At 40.4% G+C, this 16,019-nt stretch overlaps 1 long non-coding RNA gene across 1 annotated transcript in view; it reads left to right on the top strand.

The window, feature by feature from the left end:
• Positions 1-6,919, top strand: part of LOC117285296 — a 27,945-nt gene extending 21,026 nt beyond the window's left edge. The window contains exons 2-3 of the long non-coding RNA XR_004516268.1: positions 4,123-4,255; positions 6,829-6,919. This is a non-coding gene — a long non-coding RNA (uncharacterized LOC117285296). The remainder of the gene's footprint in view (positions 1-4,122; positions 4,256-6,828) is intronic.
• The last annotated feature ends 9,100 nt before the right edge of the window (positions 6,920-16,019 follow it).

Here is a 16,019-nt window from a genome sequence, read left to right as displayed (position 1 = left end):
ATATATTATATATATCCTTTACTGGGACAAAGAAACACAAAATTTACTATCTGCTAAAAAGGAGCAAAGAAAGGGAGAGAGGAAAGAAACAGGAAATATGATAAGAAACATAAGTTAATCTCTCCAAAGAATCATCCAGCTTTATACCATTGTTACACATAGTACCAACAGTCATTAAATTAATAACATGAGGATATGGTCAAGATTTATAAGCTATGAAGAGCTAGGTTAGATAGGTGTGTATATACTGTGAGTCCCTTTGTGAAGTATCTGAGCATATTCACAGAGAAAAGACAGGAAGGAAAGCCACCCATGTTTCCTACAGGGAGTAGGATAGAAATTTCTTCTTCCCATTTAATTTGTCTGTATTGTTTTTTAAATCTCCATCGTGAGCTTTCTTTAGCTGTGTGAACAAACAGAATTTTAAAATCAGCTAAACATATATATTAGGTAAAAAAGGAAAAGTGCTCGCTTTGGCAGCACATATATACTAAAATTGGAACAATACAGAGAAGATAAAAAAGGAAAAAAAGTTTATAACATCTAGTGTCTTTAGTCTGCACCATTAGAAGGGAATGCGGGAAACTGGGCTGGACCTAAAGAGAGGCTGTCCCAGTGGATCCATGTTCTGCCCTTTGGAGACTCTAACTCTCTTGAGAAAGGGACCCACCGAATTGCCTGGGTCTTCAGTGTTCTGCCTACTCTGGAGAGGATTACACCCCACCCCAGATTCTGCAGTGTGGTCTGCCAGGGTCGGTGGAGTGGGGAGTGGGTTTTGTTGCCCTTGGTGGTGAGGACTCGAGTGCTGAGTCAGCCAGATTGTAAAAATAAATACCGGGTCTGCGTTTAGCTCCAAAAGTGTTACAATCAGCCTCCAGGCACCTTTGGCCTCCAGGGCAGTGAGACTGCTGGGCTGAGAGCAGATGTCTGCTATGCAGCTGCTTGTCAAACTCCCTGGTGATCTCAAAAAGCCAGGCAATGAAATCCTGGTTTCTGCCCTTAGCAGCCTTTCTCATCTAAAAGCAAAGTGGCCTTAGGAGAGTGATGGAAAACAGGCAAAGGATTCTTACCCTGCACCTTGGAGTCTAATCCATCCACCTCCCAGATACCCCAGCTGTCTGTACCACCCCTGCACAGAGACAAAGCCCACATATTCCCTTTCTTTGGGTGTCCATCAAACTCAGCTCTTCAGATCACATTTCCAATGATGGAGTGTTCCAGAACACTGTGTGCAAAGTGAACAGGGTTTGTAAATGTGAGAGAAGATTGGGATTGGCACCCGTAACTAAGAAGGCTTGTTCCCAAGTGGTGAGTTTTCCTCTTTCAGCACCGTGTTATGCTACTCCATGGTGGCCTGGCCTCTGATGACAAGGGCATGATTAAGGGAAATTTGGATAGGAAGCAATTTCTTTGAGAAACACCAGGACCCCTCTTCCCTCTCTTGGACTAAACTATAAAAAAGGCTGCAGTTTATTTGCCAACTGTTTGTAGTTTAGCATCTTCGTGAGCTCTCAACATTGATTTCCTTCTGCCTGAAGCCCTGACCACTTCTTCACAAGTCAATTTCAATAAGAACTCCAGCTTAGTAGCCTGTGATATGATTGGCCACATATCACAGGGGTGCCTTGGAGTCTGCAGTCACTGCGGCGTTCAGACCATCTCAAGGAATGGCTTGAATTGCCCCATGTTCTGAGTCTCCTCAAACCACTTTACTGAGAATGCAATAAAGGAAATGAAAATTAGCTCCACAGTAGGAGAGCTGGCTTCAGCAAATTTGCTTTCCTAAGAAGAAATGAATGGATCCACAACAGAGTCCTCAGTCATCCGGGGCATTGAAAATTATTTCTGGAATGTCAACAATTGAAACTCTCGACAGATTCCCAAAGTAGGTTCTGGGAGCTACATCGCGAACTTCTCTTTACATGCTTTTGAGCTCAGCTTGGGTGACCGTGATGTTTGTACCTTTGTGGAGTGGAAGGGATGTGATCAAGCTGCACCAGTTGTTGACAGGACTTTTGGGAGCATCTAGACTCTATGGCGATGAATTGAGAGTCCACAGACCACACGGCCATTGCAGTCCTGCTGCCTCTAGCAATATAGGTAAAGCACCCAGGTGCCTGTAGTGTCAGAAAAATGGGCTTCTTCACACTTCCAGTCATGCCCTTAGCATCTTTCCTGAGTGTCCTTGTGTCCGTACCTGCTTGCCCAAGTTGGTTCACAGGCTCAAATTATGGATGTTCAGTGTATGCCCATGCAAATTTCACAATGGACTAAAGTGATGTTTATCAGGTATATTTTTGAATCTAGTAGAGTTCTGTTGGATTCCTCTTGTGGCTACACCAACTCACGTTACAGATCAAGCCATTTTCTTCAAGCACACACCCTTCCGTCAGAGGGAACTCGGTGGCACTGAGAAGCCTGGGAAAGACTGCCAGCCTCTCAAGCCATGAGTTGTAGATAATAGATAAGCCTATTGAGCCAAAGAGAAGACCATTTCAGAATGCAGATGGTTGTGATAAACATTTTTTTTGTGGTCAAGAAGTCTCGATTCAGGTTTATTACTCAGTGGGGTTAAGTAAGACAAAGCAGTGAGGAAGAGAACAGACTTAGGAATTCAGTTGAGCCTACTTGTGCTCAGTAACAACCTTGGAAGGTCAACAAACCTAGTGACATGAGAAGGGAGTGGTTGGAAATATAGCTGCCCAAGGACCCTGGCTGTTTGTATACTTGATTACCAAGAGGCATTCAGGAGCAAAAGCCACTTTCCAGTCATAATTTATTAAAAGTACTTTTTTCTTCATCTCTAAGAAGCAATTGAATTTTTCCATTTGGAGTAATAAAAAAGAAAATGAGTGAGAAAGAATCACAATATAACCTGCTAGAGTTTTTCCATGAAATTATTTCTGTTTTGCATAGGTTATGATTATATATATATATCTTCAATTTTTTTAGCAAGAAAATAAATTCAGTGCAAAAGTTTTTAAGTCTTTGAATTCAGTTTCCAGATGATTTTTAATAAAGAAGTAATAATAATAATTGAATAATTGTTCCTTTAGGATCCTGGAAGATCCACATCACAATTAGCTTATACATGTGGAATGCTTTATTGAACTCTACCATACCACACAATGTGAAGGTTTTTTTATGCTACAGAGACAGACCCTCTTCTTCCATGTGCTTTAGTTTTTATGTTCATTTAAGAAGACACACTCACATTTCTACAAAGTCAGCTCGTGTCTGAGTGTGTGTTACCTGAACACAGAGCCTCTTTCTGACTACTTATTCAATGGTTAACTCTTCACATGGATTCCCACATAGGTAGAAAATCACAGAGTCCCATCCTCTGTGGTTAATGAACAGCTTCCATGCTCCCTTAAAATAGTGCATGTAAACCAGGAGCACATTTGTTCACAGGAAACTTCTGGCAAAGTCTGGAGATATTTTTTTGGAGTCACATTTGAGGAAAGAGGTTGCTGGAGCATTTAGTAGGTAGAGGCCAAGAATACTGCTGAACATTCTACACCCCATAGCAAAGAATTTTCCTGTCCAACTTGCCAACAGTGCCGAGGTAGAGAAGCCCTGTCTTCAGGACATGGCACTTTTTTTTTCTAATAGGCACTGGACTCACAAAGGCAGAGCTTCATGAGAATCTAACCTCATGCTGAAAGCAGCCTAGATAGCTGGGCTGTGACAGTGTAAGAACAAAGAATAATGTTTGGGGAAAACAAACACAAAGATCAATACCAGCCCTTCCACTAATGGGTGTGAGAGCCAGCCATCAGGGAGCAAAGAGACACAGGGATTGCTTGTGAGAGATGCCAGGCCTAAGGGAACAGATCTGAATAAGCAGCTTGTTGTGGCTCAAAGGTACCCGCCCTCTGAGGTGGCAAGAGAGGCATTCCCTGACTAGGGGAATGGCTGCCAGCATGTGGCACACCATGGAAAGTGATGCGGTATCAAAAAAAAAAAAAAAAAACAAAAAAAAATGTGGGGGCAAAGTTTTATGTCTTCTGGTGTGAGTGTGTGTGTGTGTGTGTGTGTGTGTGTGTGTGTCTTTATGTGCTACCTGGAGTGTTCGTGATGCTCTAGAGAAAGCATTCAGTTTTCTTTCTTCCTGCCTAGGGCTTCAGCTCTGTTGATTCGCTTTCTCTGGATTATCTCCCTGAAGGCCATGCACAGTGTTTGCTGATACAGGTGTGGTGTAGAGGTGTACACTGTTGATGTGGCTCTGCAGTGGCTTCTCCATGATTTCCCAGTGAGTAAAGCTTTGGTGTCTGAAGCATTTCTACATTTTTTTTGTTTAGTCCCAGCCACATTCATTAAATGTCTACATGCCTTTTGGTGCTGAAAGCAAAAGCTTGAGTCATAATGCGAAAGTGCCAACTAGTTGTTTTTTTTTTAAGTAGATTTTTAAAATTTTTCTTTCACTTCATGTATTTTTTAACAAATGAAATTTCTGACTAACAATATCATAATCTGGGTCATAATCCATCCGGGACCCAGAACAGATGACAGTAGAGATTCTTTATAGGGACAAAATTAAGACTTTGCCCTTGTCTTCCCTCTGATATGTTCTATGGCTCCTGAGGTGTCACCACAGTATAAAATTGCTGACCTGGACCAGTCATTTATTAATTGACAAGAAAGTAGAGATGCGGATGTTTCTTGTCCTTGACCATGAAGTTGGGTGGGACATGGACGTTGTCTTGTCCATGGCCATGAAGCTGGGGCTCCTGATCTCAGGTCCTCCTTAGAAGACCTACTTTTTTTTTCCTCCAGGAAACCATCCCCTTTTCTTTCTCAATGCACCTTCTTCACTAGGTCCCCAATCCTTCACTGGAAAAACCACTGCTCTGGCCAGGTGCATCTTTTTTGTGGGGGCCTCTGATCCTATTGGCTTTTGCACTGAGTTATTCTGGAAGGAAGGTATGAAGAAAAAAAAAATGGAAAAAAGGTCCTAAAAAATAAAGATTAAAAAAGGTACTGAAAGAAGTAGAAATTCAACGGTTTATGAAAATGTGGCAGTGAATGTTTGCTATCTGCTGACTGACATTACACATTCTTTGAGGGTCAGATTTTAATCTGTTTTAAAATCTTAATTGCTTTTTTAAAAACTTCTATTTCAGGGCCAGGGATTTAGCTCAGTGGTTCCACCTTCTGCCTCACAAGCACAAGGACCCGAGTTAGATCCCCAGTACCCCCCCCAAAAAAAAATCCTATTTCAAAATTATCAGCATCTTGCTGGAAAATACCAGAGCATAAATATGTAAGACTTTAAATACAAATTTAAGCTCCAGTCTACATCATTAGTAATATAGCCCTTCAGGCTACCATTACTTGGTGGCAAAACATATATCACTGCCAGGACCTTATGAAGTGAAGAAGAGGCACAGTTTTTTGCAGTCAATGGATTAAAGAAATCTATCAGATTGATGTAGTGTTATGCACAAGAAAGACCCGAAGCTCTAAATATTTAAGCTCTTTGTATTTGATTTAAATGTACTAATCATACAAGACAGTCACACTCACATTCCCTTCTGCTTCCAAAGTCCAAGGGCAGCAGAAGCATATTATTCACCAGATTTGCCACGAGCTCCCCAGCACTTCCCCTTTCCTGTGTGGTCAGTGTGGGACCCTGTGAGCAGGGTCAAAGGGCCCTAAGAGGAAATGGCAAGTGTCACTTTCGGTCTGAGACAATGAAGAGCCAGAATTTCCATGCCCTTTCTTCCACGGATGATGTGGAAGTTCTGCATAGATGGAAACCAAAGAGGCAAAGTGCCGCTCTCTTTGTATCATAGCTATCAACACCGCAATGTGAAGAAATGAGGCTGGGCTCGGGATTTAGCTCGGTGGTTCTGCCACCTGCCTTGCAAGTGCAAGGACCAGAGTTCAATCCCCGGTACCAAAAAAAAAAAAAAGAAAAAGAAAGAAATGAGGTTGATTTTTGGCTCACAAATATAGCCACTGTTCAGTTGACGCCAAGACAAAATGGCATGGAGGAAGGGTCTGGGTGGAGGGAAGCTCTCACATCATTTTTGGTTGGAGAGCAGAGTGGGAAGGAAGGAAAGAAGAGGGAGATGCATCCTTCCAGGTCTCCCTCGTGTGACCTTCCTCCTCTGACCGGGCCCTACCTCCTAGTACCCACTCAGCTGTAGCACCGCTGTAGTCCGATTCTGTTCCAAAACTCCCCCCGTGAGTGCATGAGACCTGTAGCTGACATTCTTGATCTCAGCCATAACAGGCACAAACTATAAACATGATACCATTATTAATGCTGACTCTGGAAGGAAAAATTTGTCAAGTTCCTCCACTGTAAAGTTACTCTTTTCTTTCCTTTTTACTCTCAGTTATTTGAAGGGAGTCAATGTGTACAGCCCACATTTAAGGATTCAGACATTATATTCCTCAAAAGATGGGAGCAAACACAAACTACTCAGAGATTTTCTGCATAGGGGATTTGTCTATTTTGCCTTGATTATTCATTCAATCACTGATTCGTATAAGCATAGACTCGTGGTTATTTTATATTTTGGGCTATACTCTACTGCCACTTCTGTTTTCTTTTCTTTTATTTTCTTTCCTCAAAATCTTCTAACTTTGGTCATTAAGAATAAAATGTACCAATGAACTCAATAAAAGAAAAAAAAAAAGAATTCCTTAATTGGGGCCAGGGATTTAGCTCAGTGGTGCTGCTGCCTGTCTCGCAAGCACAAGGACCTGAGTTCAATCCCTGGTCCAAAAAAAAACAATTCCTTAATTGGCTCCAATGTGTGTTGACACACCTTATCACTGCCAGGTGTTTGCTAGTTTACTGCTTGTTTGTTTCAGCTCTTCTTCACATTTTGACATTTTGAGAGATTACAGGGCATCCTGTATATTTAGTCCTGGGCTCAGGATTTCTTCAGCAAGCTCTGGTTCCTTTTTGTGGAGCATCAGTACGGGAAAGCAAGCTCTGGAAGTCAGGTAAGCATGCCTATGCTGAGGTGTCACTGGATCTAGGCTCTGTCAACTCAAAGAGCGCAATGTAATTCATCCACATTTGTACGTCTGCATCTATGTGTGTAATAATTCCTCAGTTTGTTTTGAAAAATAACTTTTTGAGGTAGGCTTTTAATTTATTGATTTTCAAACTTTAAAAAAAATCTCTGTTAAGGGCTGTGAAATTTTCTTTAAGCATGGCATTAGGCTTTCCTGCAAGTTTTGTGTGCGTGTTTATCTTTTATACAACTCAAAGTGTTTTAGCATTATGCTTTCTTCTTAAATCTGTGGGCAAAACTTTCAAATCTCCACAGATGTTATAGGCACCTCTTTTATAATGATTTATAGCTTTATAATTTAATTGCATTACAATCAGGGAGCACACTTGATTATTACAGTCATTTGAACTTGTGGGGTATTTTCTCAGTGGCACAGCTTCTCATTGCCTTTTTCAAATGTTTAATTTTGAGTTTAAAAGGAGTATGCATTTTGTGGTTCTTTGGTGCAGTGTTCTACATGTGCCCATTAATCTTGTTTTCTAAAGATGTTATTGAAACCTTCTAAACTTGTACTGCTTGATCTATTGGTTAAGAGACATAACCAACAGAGAGTTATACCGATTTCTCCTTTGTGGGTATGGGTTTGTCTCTCTGTGTCAAGTTTTGCCTTATATTTTGAGTCTCTGTTATTAAGCAGGATGCAAGTTGTGTATAGTTACGTGTTCTTGGTGAATTAAAACAGAATTTTGCAAAATGTCTCCCTTTATCATTTGTAATTCTTTTTTTGCTTTAAAATATTCCTTATCTAATATGAGTTTAGTTTTTATTTTGTAGTGTTTGAATGGTATATTGTTTATTTTATGTCAGTCATCACTGGGGTTCTCTTCATTCCTAATCTTACAGTGTCTTTCTTTTAATAAGGTTATATGCCCATTAATGTTTAATGTACTTGTAAAAATATTTGGATTTAAGTATATCGTTTTACTCAAAGTTATTGGGCCCATCAGTTCTATGTTGCTTTTTTTCTTCTTTCTTAACTTCTTTCAGATTAAATGGAAATTTTCAAATATTTCATCTTCCCCTTTGTAGCTTGCAAATTATACATTTTCACACAATTATTTTACTAGACATCCTAGTAGTGGTCTACAAACTGGAGGGTACAGCACAAATTAAACCTGTCATCTATTTTTATATGACTTGTATAAAGGATATATTTCATGATGGATGAAAAGCAAATTAAATCAAACATTGTTTGCAAGTAAAGCTTTATTAGAACTTTTCTTGTCTTTTGCCACTACTTAATATTTATGAACCAAGTATTTTCCAAAACCATAAACAAAAAAAATTCCAAAAAAATTAAATTGGATGACAGTGCTATATATAAATCCTAATTTCAGATATTTTATCTTTTTGTTCTCATTGATCACCATTTTAATACATAGCTATTACCTTGAATCCATAAAATTAATATGCACTTTTAAAATTCCATATTTGTTTTTGAACTTCATGAGACTAGTTTTGAAAATGTGATTGCTATGCTTTTAATTTTGAAAATGTATGAATGAACAAATGCACTAGACTGCTAACTGGAACCAAAGGAAAAAATGTCGGTTCCATATACTATTATTACACTAAAGAGCCCATGAGCATTGTCTCAGGAACCTTCCTAGTCTTTAACCCAAAGCAGAGATTCATGACAATGTCAAGGCAATTCTTCTTTAAATATCGATAATTTGGATATATTCAGAAATCCTTAAAGCAGAGTTTAAGTGATAACTTGGTGAGTCAGATATATTTTGCTTTTCTATTATGTTAGGTCTCCTGTATTTGTTGCCAGAATTTAAAAATTGGAATATCTTCCGTGGAACAAAATCCATATTTCTGACTTCTCTTACAAAGTTGGCAGGAGCATACCAGCTTCCCTTATATAGCAATATTAGCTTGGAACTTACTAAAACTTAGCCTTTATCTTAGCTTCCTAGGGCTGTCATAACCAAACACCATGTATTAAGCAGTTTAAGTCTCAGTCTTAGAGGCTGAAGTCCAAGATCCAGGTGTCAATAGAGTTGATCCTTCTGAGGGAGAGTCTGTTTCATGTCTCTCTCCCAGCCTTGGATGGGTTGCTGGCCACTTTGGTGGATCCTTGACTTCTTGACAGATCACCCTGATCTCTGCTTTAATGCTCCCTTAGTGCTATTCCAGTGCCTGTGTCTAAATTTCCCCCCTTTTAAGGGATATTAAGAGTCCAGGCATATTAAGAGTCCACCTTACTTAAATACAAACTCAATTGCTTAAATTCGCAACAGTTCTATTTCCAAGTAAGGTTACATTTTTTAGTATTGGGAAGTTAAGACACATAAAAATTAGAAGGGATTCAATTCATAACACTTCTTTTACAAGGAACGTCTAGAACACATGCTTAGCATATGTGATGCCCTGGGTTCAACCCTCAGCTGCAAACAAAACAAAACAAACAAAAAACAGATGAAGAAGGATATGCACTTCTCTGTCCCCCGTAGTTCCCTCTGTAGTCACACTGATTTCTGTTTTTCATCGGGTCAATTGAGGCATTTAAATGTAGACTATTGTCCTAAATTCCGTGGGTTTTCCTTAAGATCCTGTACATCTGACCTAAATAGTACAGGCTTGCTGGATCATGGAACTGTCAGAACCAGGGAGAACCTCGGGGGTTACCTTGTTAAATTCTTCCCCTATTGCAGAAGCCCAAATCTAAGGGATGCTCTAAATTAGTTCCACAATGATGATCAAAATTCTTACTATTTGCCTGCAATTTTTAATTTCACTGTATTGAATTTATTTGATAAAGGACACCAAATATGACAAAGCTCTCCTTTCTGGGCCACTGTGCAGGATATAAATCCCTTTCCTCTCAGCTTTTCCCAGCCACTTGCACTGTAGGATTTGGTCATACTGCAAGGCCTAAGTATTATTTTTTGTTTGTTTATGAGCGTATTTGCACTGGATGCTTGTTCCTTAGAAAATAAAAAAAAAAACTCTTCCAAGTAAATAGGGCCACTGTGTACAAATGAGAGTCAAAGAAAAGATGCTTTTCAATGGTTCAGCTGTCTCACAGGCCACTTAACATACAGCATGTGTAAACATGAGTTCTCGTCTACAAACAGTAGTTCTAAATTTATAGCTTCTAAACAGCCATTAATTTTGCTACCATCTGGGTCACAAGAGGTAAGCTGATACATCTTTCATTGGTAATGAAGTGTGTTTTCCCATTTGCACGTTTATTTTCCGAATCCATGTGCATTTCAGCCAGTACAACTGATCTCTCACAAGAACTATGCTGGTGCATGAGAAGGAATCAGCAGTATCCTGTGCCCACCTGCTCCCAATCAATAACGATGCCTTGAGTTTTCAGAAAGAATGCAAGGAGCTCCTAACTCTGCATGTAAGAAATTATTATAAAGGTGATACATAATCAAGTTGGGTCTTTAAGCAGATAACAGTTGTTATATAAGTCAATGAATAATGATCCTTCCTTAATCAAATGCTGTTACAAAACTCTTCTCCCACCCTCAGAATATTTTCATTTTCTTCCAAAACTACAGTGGGATTCAATGGTTTTTCATTAGTATCTAATAATAGCCTAAATCAGGCCCTTGTCTTTGATGCCAACTTAAATCTCTTGCCCAATAAATACTGAATCACATAGTTTTCTGCTCAACACATTCATCGCTGACTATAATTTGCATATCATAATGTGAATGTAATTTCAAATATTCGGTAAAACAAATATAATAAGAACCAGATCACACCTGCTTAAAGGACAGAAGGATTTATATAGTCATTACTATACCGATCCCTCTCAGTGTTTGGATATTTCATATTAGGAGGCCTCTCACTTTTATTGAGTAAATTTTAAATGTGGTACAATTCAAATTTTATAGTTTGCCAAGTGCTTTTGTGTTCTTTGTTTCATGTTTCTCAAAATGAAGAATCACTCTAAGGTATACAAAGGCTATTAACATTTTCTAGGAAAAGCTGATGCTCAAAAAAGTTAATGACTCATCCAGGTACAAAAGCTGTCAGTGCCGAGCTGGATGCAGCCTGAGGTTTCCTGCCCTTGCACATTCTGTTTTTCATTCTATTCTATGTTGCTTCTCCCATACGGTCCTTGGATTTTTCTTTACCTCTTTTAACAAGCCCCACTCCAAGGGCTCTGAAAACACTGCCAACCAGTCCCATGCTGACATTTTCCCTGTGGCCACGTAGACGATTTCCCGGGATGCCACTCCCAAGGGTCACTGACCACTGCAGATTTGTGTGCTGTCCTAGGCCAAGGTGAGAAGAGGGTTTGTTATTGAGCTCCTGGAAATATGGAAGCCGCCCTCTCTTTAGCAGAAGCCTAGAACACTTTCCAATTGTCTGGCTCATGTCTGTACCTTACCTCGGTAGCTTCTTCAATAAGAAAAATTAAATTCTTACAGGAACATCTTTAAATAAACTATGCTTGTGGTGGTTTCCTTGTATCTGCATAGAAATTAAAGGCAGACAGTATTTTTGTTACATAAATAACTTCTTAATAACAGCTTGATATGAACTAATTGCTTTCATGGCTTTGCAAATGCTGGTGGGAATTATTACATAAAGTGTGCAGTTAGGCTGCTGGCTTGGGCGTACTTGAGTGGGGGCTCATCAACCAGGAAACTTCTAGTTTTTATATTTCCGGGTAACTAAAGTTGATGTCCCCTTTGCATTAGCATGAGAATGGCATAGGCCTGCCCTTAAAAAAAAACAAAGCAAAAAACAAAAAACAAAAAAACTGGTCAGACTGCATTTTCTAATGGCATGGAGAGTCATTTGCCTATTGGAACCTGACTGTGCCAGGCTTTGGGCTAAATGCCTTCTGTGGTTCAGAATGCACACACTCGGAAGCAATCAAATCCACCTCAATTTGATGCCCGCCCCCTCTTACTAGATGTTCAAATGTGTTTGAGTTGCATAACCACATTGTGCCTCAGTTTCTTCATCTGTAAAACGAAACCTACAATGGTGGTGTGCACTGTGGTTGCTGTGAAGGCAAAATGACTTCTGTCCTAAGAACGACAGAACGGAACCGAAGAGAGGGCTCCCTGGTGTGACAGTGAGGTGGAAAGGGAAGATGGTGAACTCTGTGGCCACCTGAGAGTGAAGAAACATTTACTCTCACTAGATGGCTTTTAAATCTCAACTTCGGAAGACTGAATTCTGCCACTTCCTCGAGGTCGTACAGTTAGTAAATGGCTAAGCCTAGAGAAATATTTTGGAGGGACTAACACCTCAACTGGTGCGATGAACCAATTCCCTGGCTTAATATTATTAATAATTTAAAATCTATTAATTTTTGAGATTTTACATGATGATTTTTACTTTTTTTTGAGCATGTTTGTTAACTAAAATGACTGAAGCACTTGGTTATTGTCATATATGTGGACTCTTCCCCAACAGCTTCTTTCACCTATAAACACAAATCAGCTTTGACAAAAAGGCAGGGAGAACGCTCAGGTTTTTTTTTGTTTTTTGTTTTTTGTTTTAATGGAGAGCCTGGGCCAACTCCCATGGCGATGTCCAGTTTGCTATTTCACCCTCTGATTAATTCCTCCATTCATTCGTTTTCCTCCCTTCTGCATATCAGACATTTTGCTGGGTAATACAATGAATAGTGCATGATCTTCAAGCCGCCACTTAAGCAAATTATCATAATCTGATTTACTAGGTAAGTGCAGTGCTAGGTAACTGGACTGTGCTTAAGGAGATACTGATCTGGGCAGAGAAGTCACACAGCCTTCCTGGAAATGACATCTAAGCTGTCTTAAAATAAAAAATAAAGTTTTAAGAAGTTAAAGATAATGGTTATTTTTGTGGCTCTCCAGGGGCAGAGAGCAATTCTTGGTGGATGGACTGCCTTCCCTGTGAATCAAAGGCCTGAAATAACTGAGGAAGATTGACGCATTGGTTGAGATCATCCTTCAGTGCTCTCGTGTATGCCCAGGGCTCCTCCATTGGTAGAGCATAAGTGTGCATTTGTAAACCCGGTCTATTTAATACGTGACACCTCCACAATAGACCATTTTTCCTTTAGAGAGAATGGGACACTTTTCTCTTCTGGAGTGACATCCTGTAAAGAAGCATCCTGTAAAGAAGCAGCTGAGGCTCAGGTAGAGTAAGAGTGAACTCAGACAGAACTCGTCCAGGTACTGAAACAAAATGAAGGAAATAAAATGAGAGCAGGACTTACGGGAGTGAGTCAAATACACATTTCCACCTACAAGAAATTGTCTTGCTATTATTTTTAAGTGACTTTGGGGTGGGAGCACCCTATGTGAATTGTACCATAAATACCTCCTAACAGCAGTAAAAAATAAATGTGCTCAGTTAATAAACAGTTACACAGTTTATTAAATTTCCTAAAAGCAAAGACCTTGGAGTATTAATCAGGATAGAATAAGGGAAAGCACAGGATTAGAGAAGAGACAAGAGCATCATGGTAACATCATATACTCAAGAGATGGTGGGTCAGAGTTGGGTCCATTTTCCATCTGCTTGCTTTAGAAACCCACAAGGAATGCAATCACTATGCACAGCAAACATGTACTAACTAAAAACTTAAAACGTGTGTTGAACTTCACACTTTTCAGATTAAGAGCTACTTGCTTACATGATGAGATAAATGTAACTCTGAAGCCCAAACGTGAAGGAGTGGGTTAGATTGGATGAGATTTAACTTTAGGCTCAGAGCTTAAGATTAATCTTGTAGATTCGTCTTCAAGAAACTTGAATTCGATAACATAAGTGAATTTATACTCTGAATATTAACAGCCTTGGTTAATATTCGTATTGCAATAGGTGGTGTGCGGACTTGCCCTGTAACCATTATAAAGAAATTGTAGAGTAATACAAGTGCTTTGTGTGGTGAGTTTATTGGCGCCATCTAGTGGACAATTGAGACATTTTCGGATTGCTCTCCCCGCTGAAATGAGGCTTGGCATCAAAGAGCCCCTGGGAACAAATCAAAAGATGGATAATAGGAGGTAGGGAGACAGATCTTTCTCAGAGGGGAAGTGGACCAAAAGATGGGGGAAGCAGAGAGGAAAAAGAGAGATTGGGATGAAAATAGGAATTAAGATGTATTTTGTACATGTACAAACTCCCCACCAGGAATGTAAACATTGTGTACTGCAAACATGTGCTGATAAATTTAAAAGAAAAAAGACCGGGGGTGTTAGCAGGAGAGTGATAGGATCAGAGCTGAGCTGCAGAAAGATAGCTGAGTGCTGTGCAAGGAGAGGCCAGAGGCAGAACATGTGTATGTTGGGTAGGATGGTGGCAGTCCGGATGTGGGCCTGAGTGGGACACTGCAGCGGTGACGGGGTGGGACAGGCTCTGCAGCACGGACTTCTGAGATGGAATCTGTAGCCTGAGATGTCTGATAAGATGCTGAACGTGGCTCCCAGGCCGGTTCTGTCACCGCTGTGTCCCAGCACCTTGCACGTAGCAACCACATTGACTTGTTGGCAAGTGAGGAGCAGCAGGCAGGAGAGCTTCTCATCTGACTACTTCTGCTTCCTTACTGGGAAAAGAATCATCTGCCTAAGAGGAAGAAGGGTAGGGGGAGAGGAGAGTGGCCTGTGGGCAGGGGCTGGGGAGAGAAAGGAAGGGACTCTGAGAAGTGAGAGAGTCTCAAGTGTACTGAAGCTCTGTTCAGGCTGAAACCTATGTAGTCACGTGGGCCTGTGTTCAGCCGTGGGCCTGTGTTCAGCAGAGCTTCAGCACAAAGGAGGGAGAGAGTGAGATTTGCACAAGGCCCTCAGGGGGGAACATGTCACTGTCACCATGCCCAGCCCTGCCCGGTAATAAACAACACTGACTGCAGTCCAGCTCTTTGACAGCTCTGTGGTTAAGAAGCTGTCCACTTCAGCTGCCTGTGAGGCCATCTTTCCCCTCTCCAAGCCTCTGCAGCCTCATCTGTGGAGTGGAGCGGAGAGCAGACTATCTGACGTACAGTGTGCACATACTCAGTGCAGCAATGCATGCAAAATGCTCAAAAGAGAATCTAGTGCAAAGCTAGTGCCAATTTGATAGTCGCTGTTTTTTTTTCAGAATGAGTATCCTTCCAGAACATTCCACGTGTGACTCCTGAAGAACAAAGAGAATCTGAATCTTGCCAGAATGTAACATTTCCTCCCCCACTTGAGTCTCTAGAACTAGGATCATGCTGGTGGTGATGGTTCTACCACTTTCTTCCTCTTTTTAGTGCTCCACTTGGACAATTACTGGTAGAACATTGTCATTCTGAATATTTAGGCATGCTGCATTTAATTTTATCTACTCCTTTCATTTATTGAGTAGCCAGATATTTTTGCACTGAGATAATCTACAAAACCAAAACTAAATAAATAAAGTAAAATTCAATCATGGCTTATTTTGGAGTTAATTAACAAACTTCTTTAGGCTCTTCATAAAGGAAAAGAACAAACCCCTGCTTCATTTTCCTCTGCGAGTGCCTGTAGGGATGACGAGAGGGCATTACTGTAATTAATGCTGGGTTTAAAAATACCAGCATGGGAGCAAGCTAGCATCTTCCAAACAGAGATGAGTCAGGTCCTGGGAGATGATAAGGTGTTTAGATGAATGTGATTTATTAAGTGAGCAGGAAGAAAACATTAAGAAAAGCAATAAATGGGTCAGCGAGGCTGCACATTGGCATGAAAATTGCAAGCCACACTCCTGAGCGCTCTGTTGGATTTTGAACTAATTCTGTCTAGTGCCACTAAAGAAAGGACAAGTTTATAATGTTTCTCCATCATGACTTCTGGGGTGTCATTTGGCTTTTCATTTTTCTGACTCACTGCAGTTTTCCACCAGCTGTGCTTTGGGAAAAACCAGTGTATCTTAATTCAATGGATCTCTTCTTGCTGATTCTTACAGCATCCTGGAGAAATGAGAGTTAAGGAATCTTCTGGATGACACAGCGCTCTGGGGACCACTCCCCAAGCAGAGGACTAAATCTCTGGGGGGTTTTTCTAAGAT

Source organism: Fukomys damarensis, unplaced genomic scaffold, assembly GCF_012274545.1.
Source record: "Fukomys damarensis isolate Sample0158 unplaced genomic scaffold, DMR_v1.0_HiC HiC_scaffold_8, whole genome shotgun sequence".
Taxonomy (NCBI): domain Eukaryota; kingdom Metazoa; phylum Chordata; class Mammalia; order Rodentia; family Bathyergidae; genus Fukomys; species Fukomys damarensis.
The sequence above is the reverse complement of the archived record's forward strand: the minus strand, read 5'-3'. Positions and strand labels throughout refer to the sequence as shown.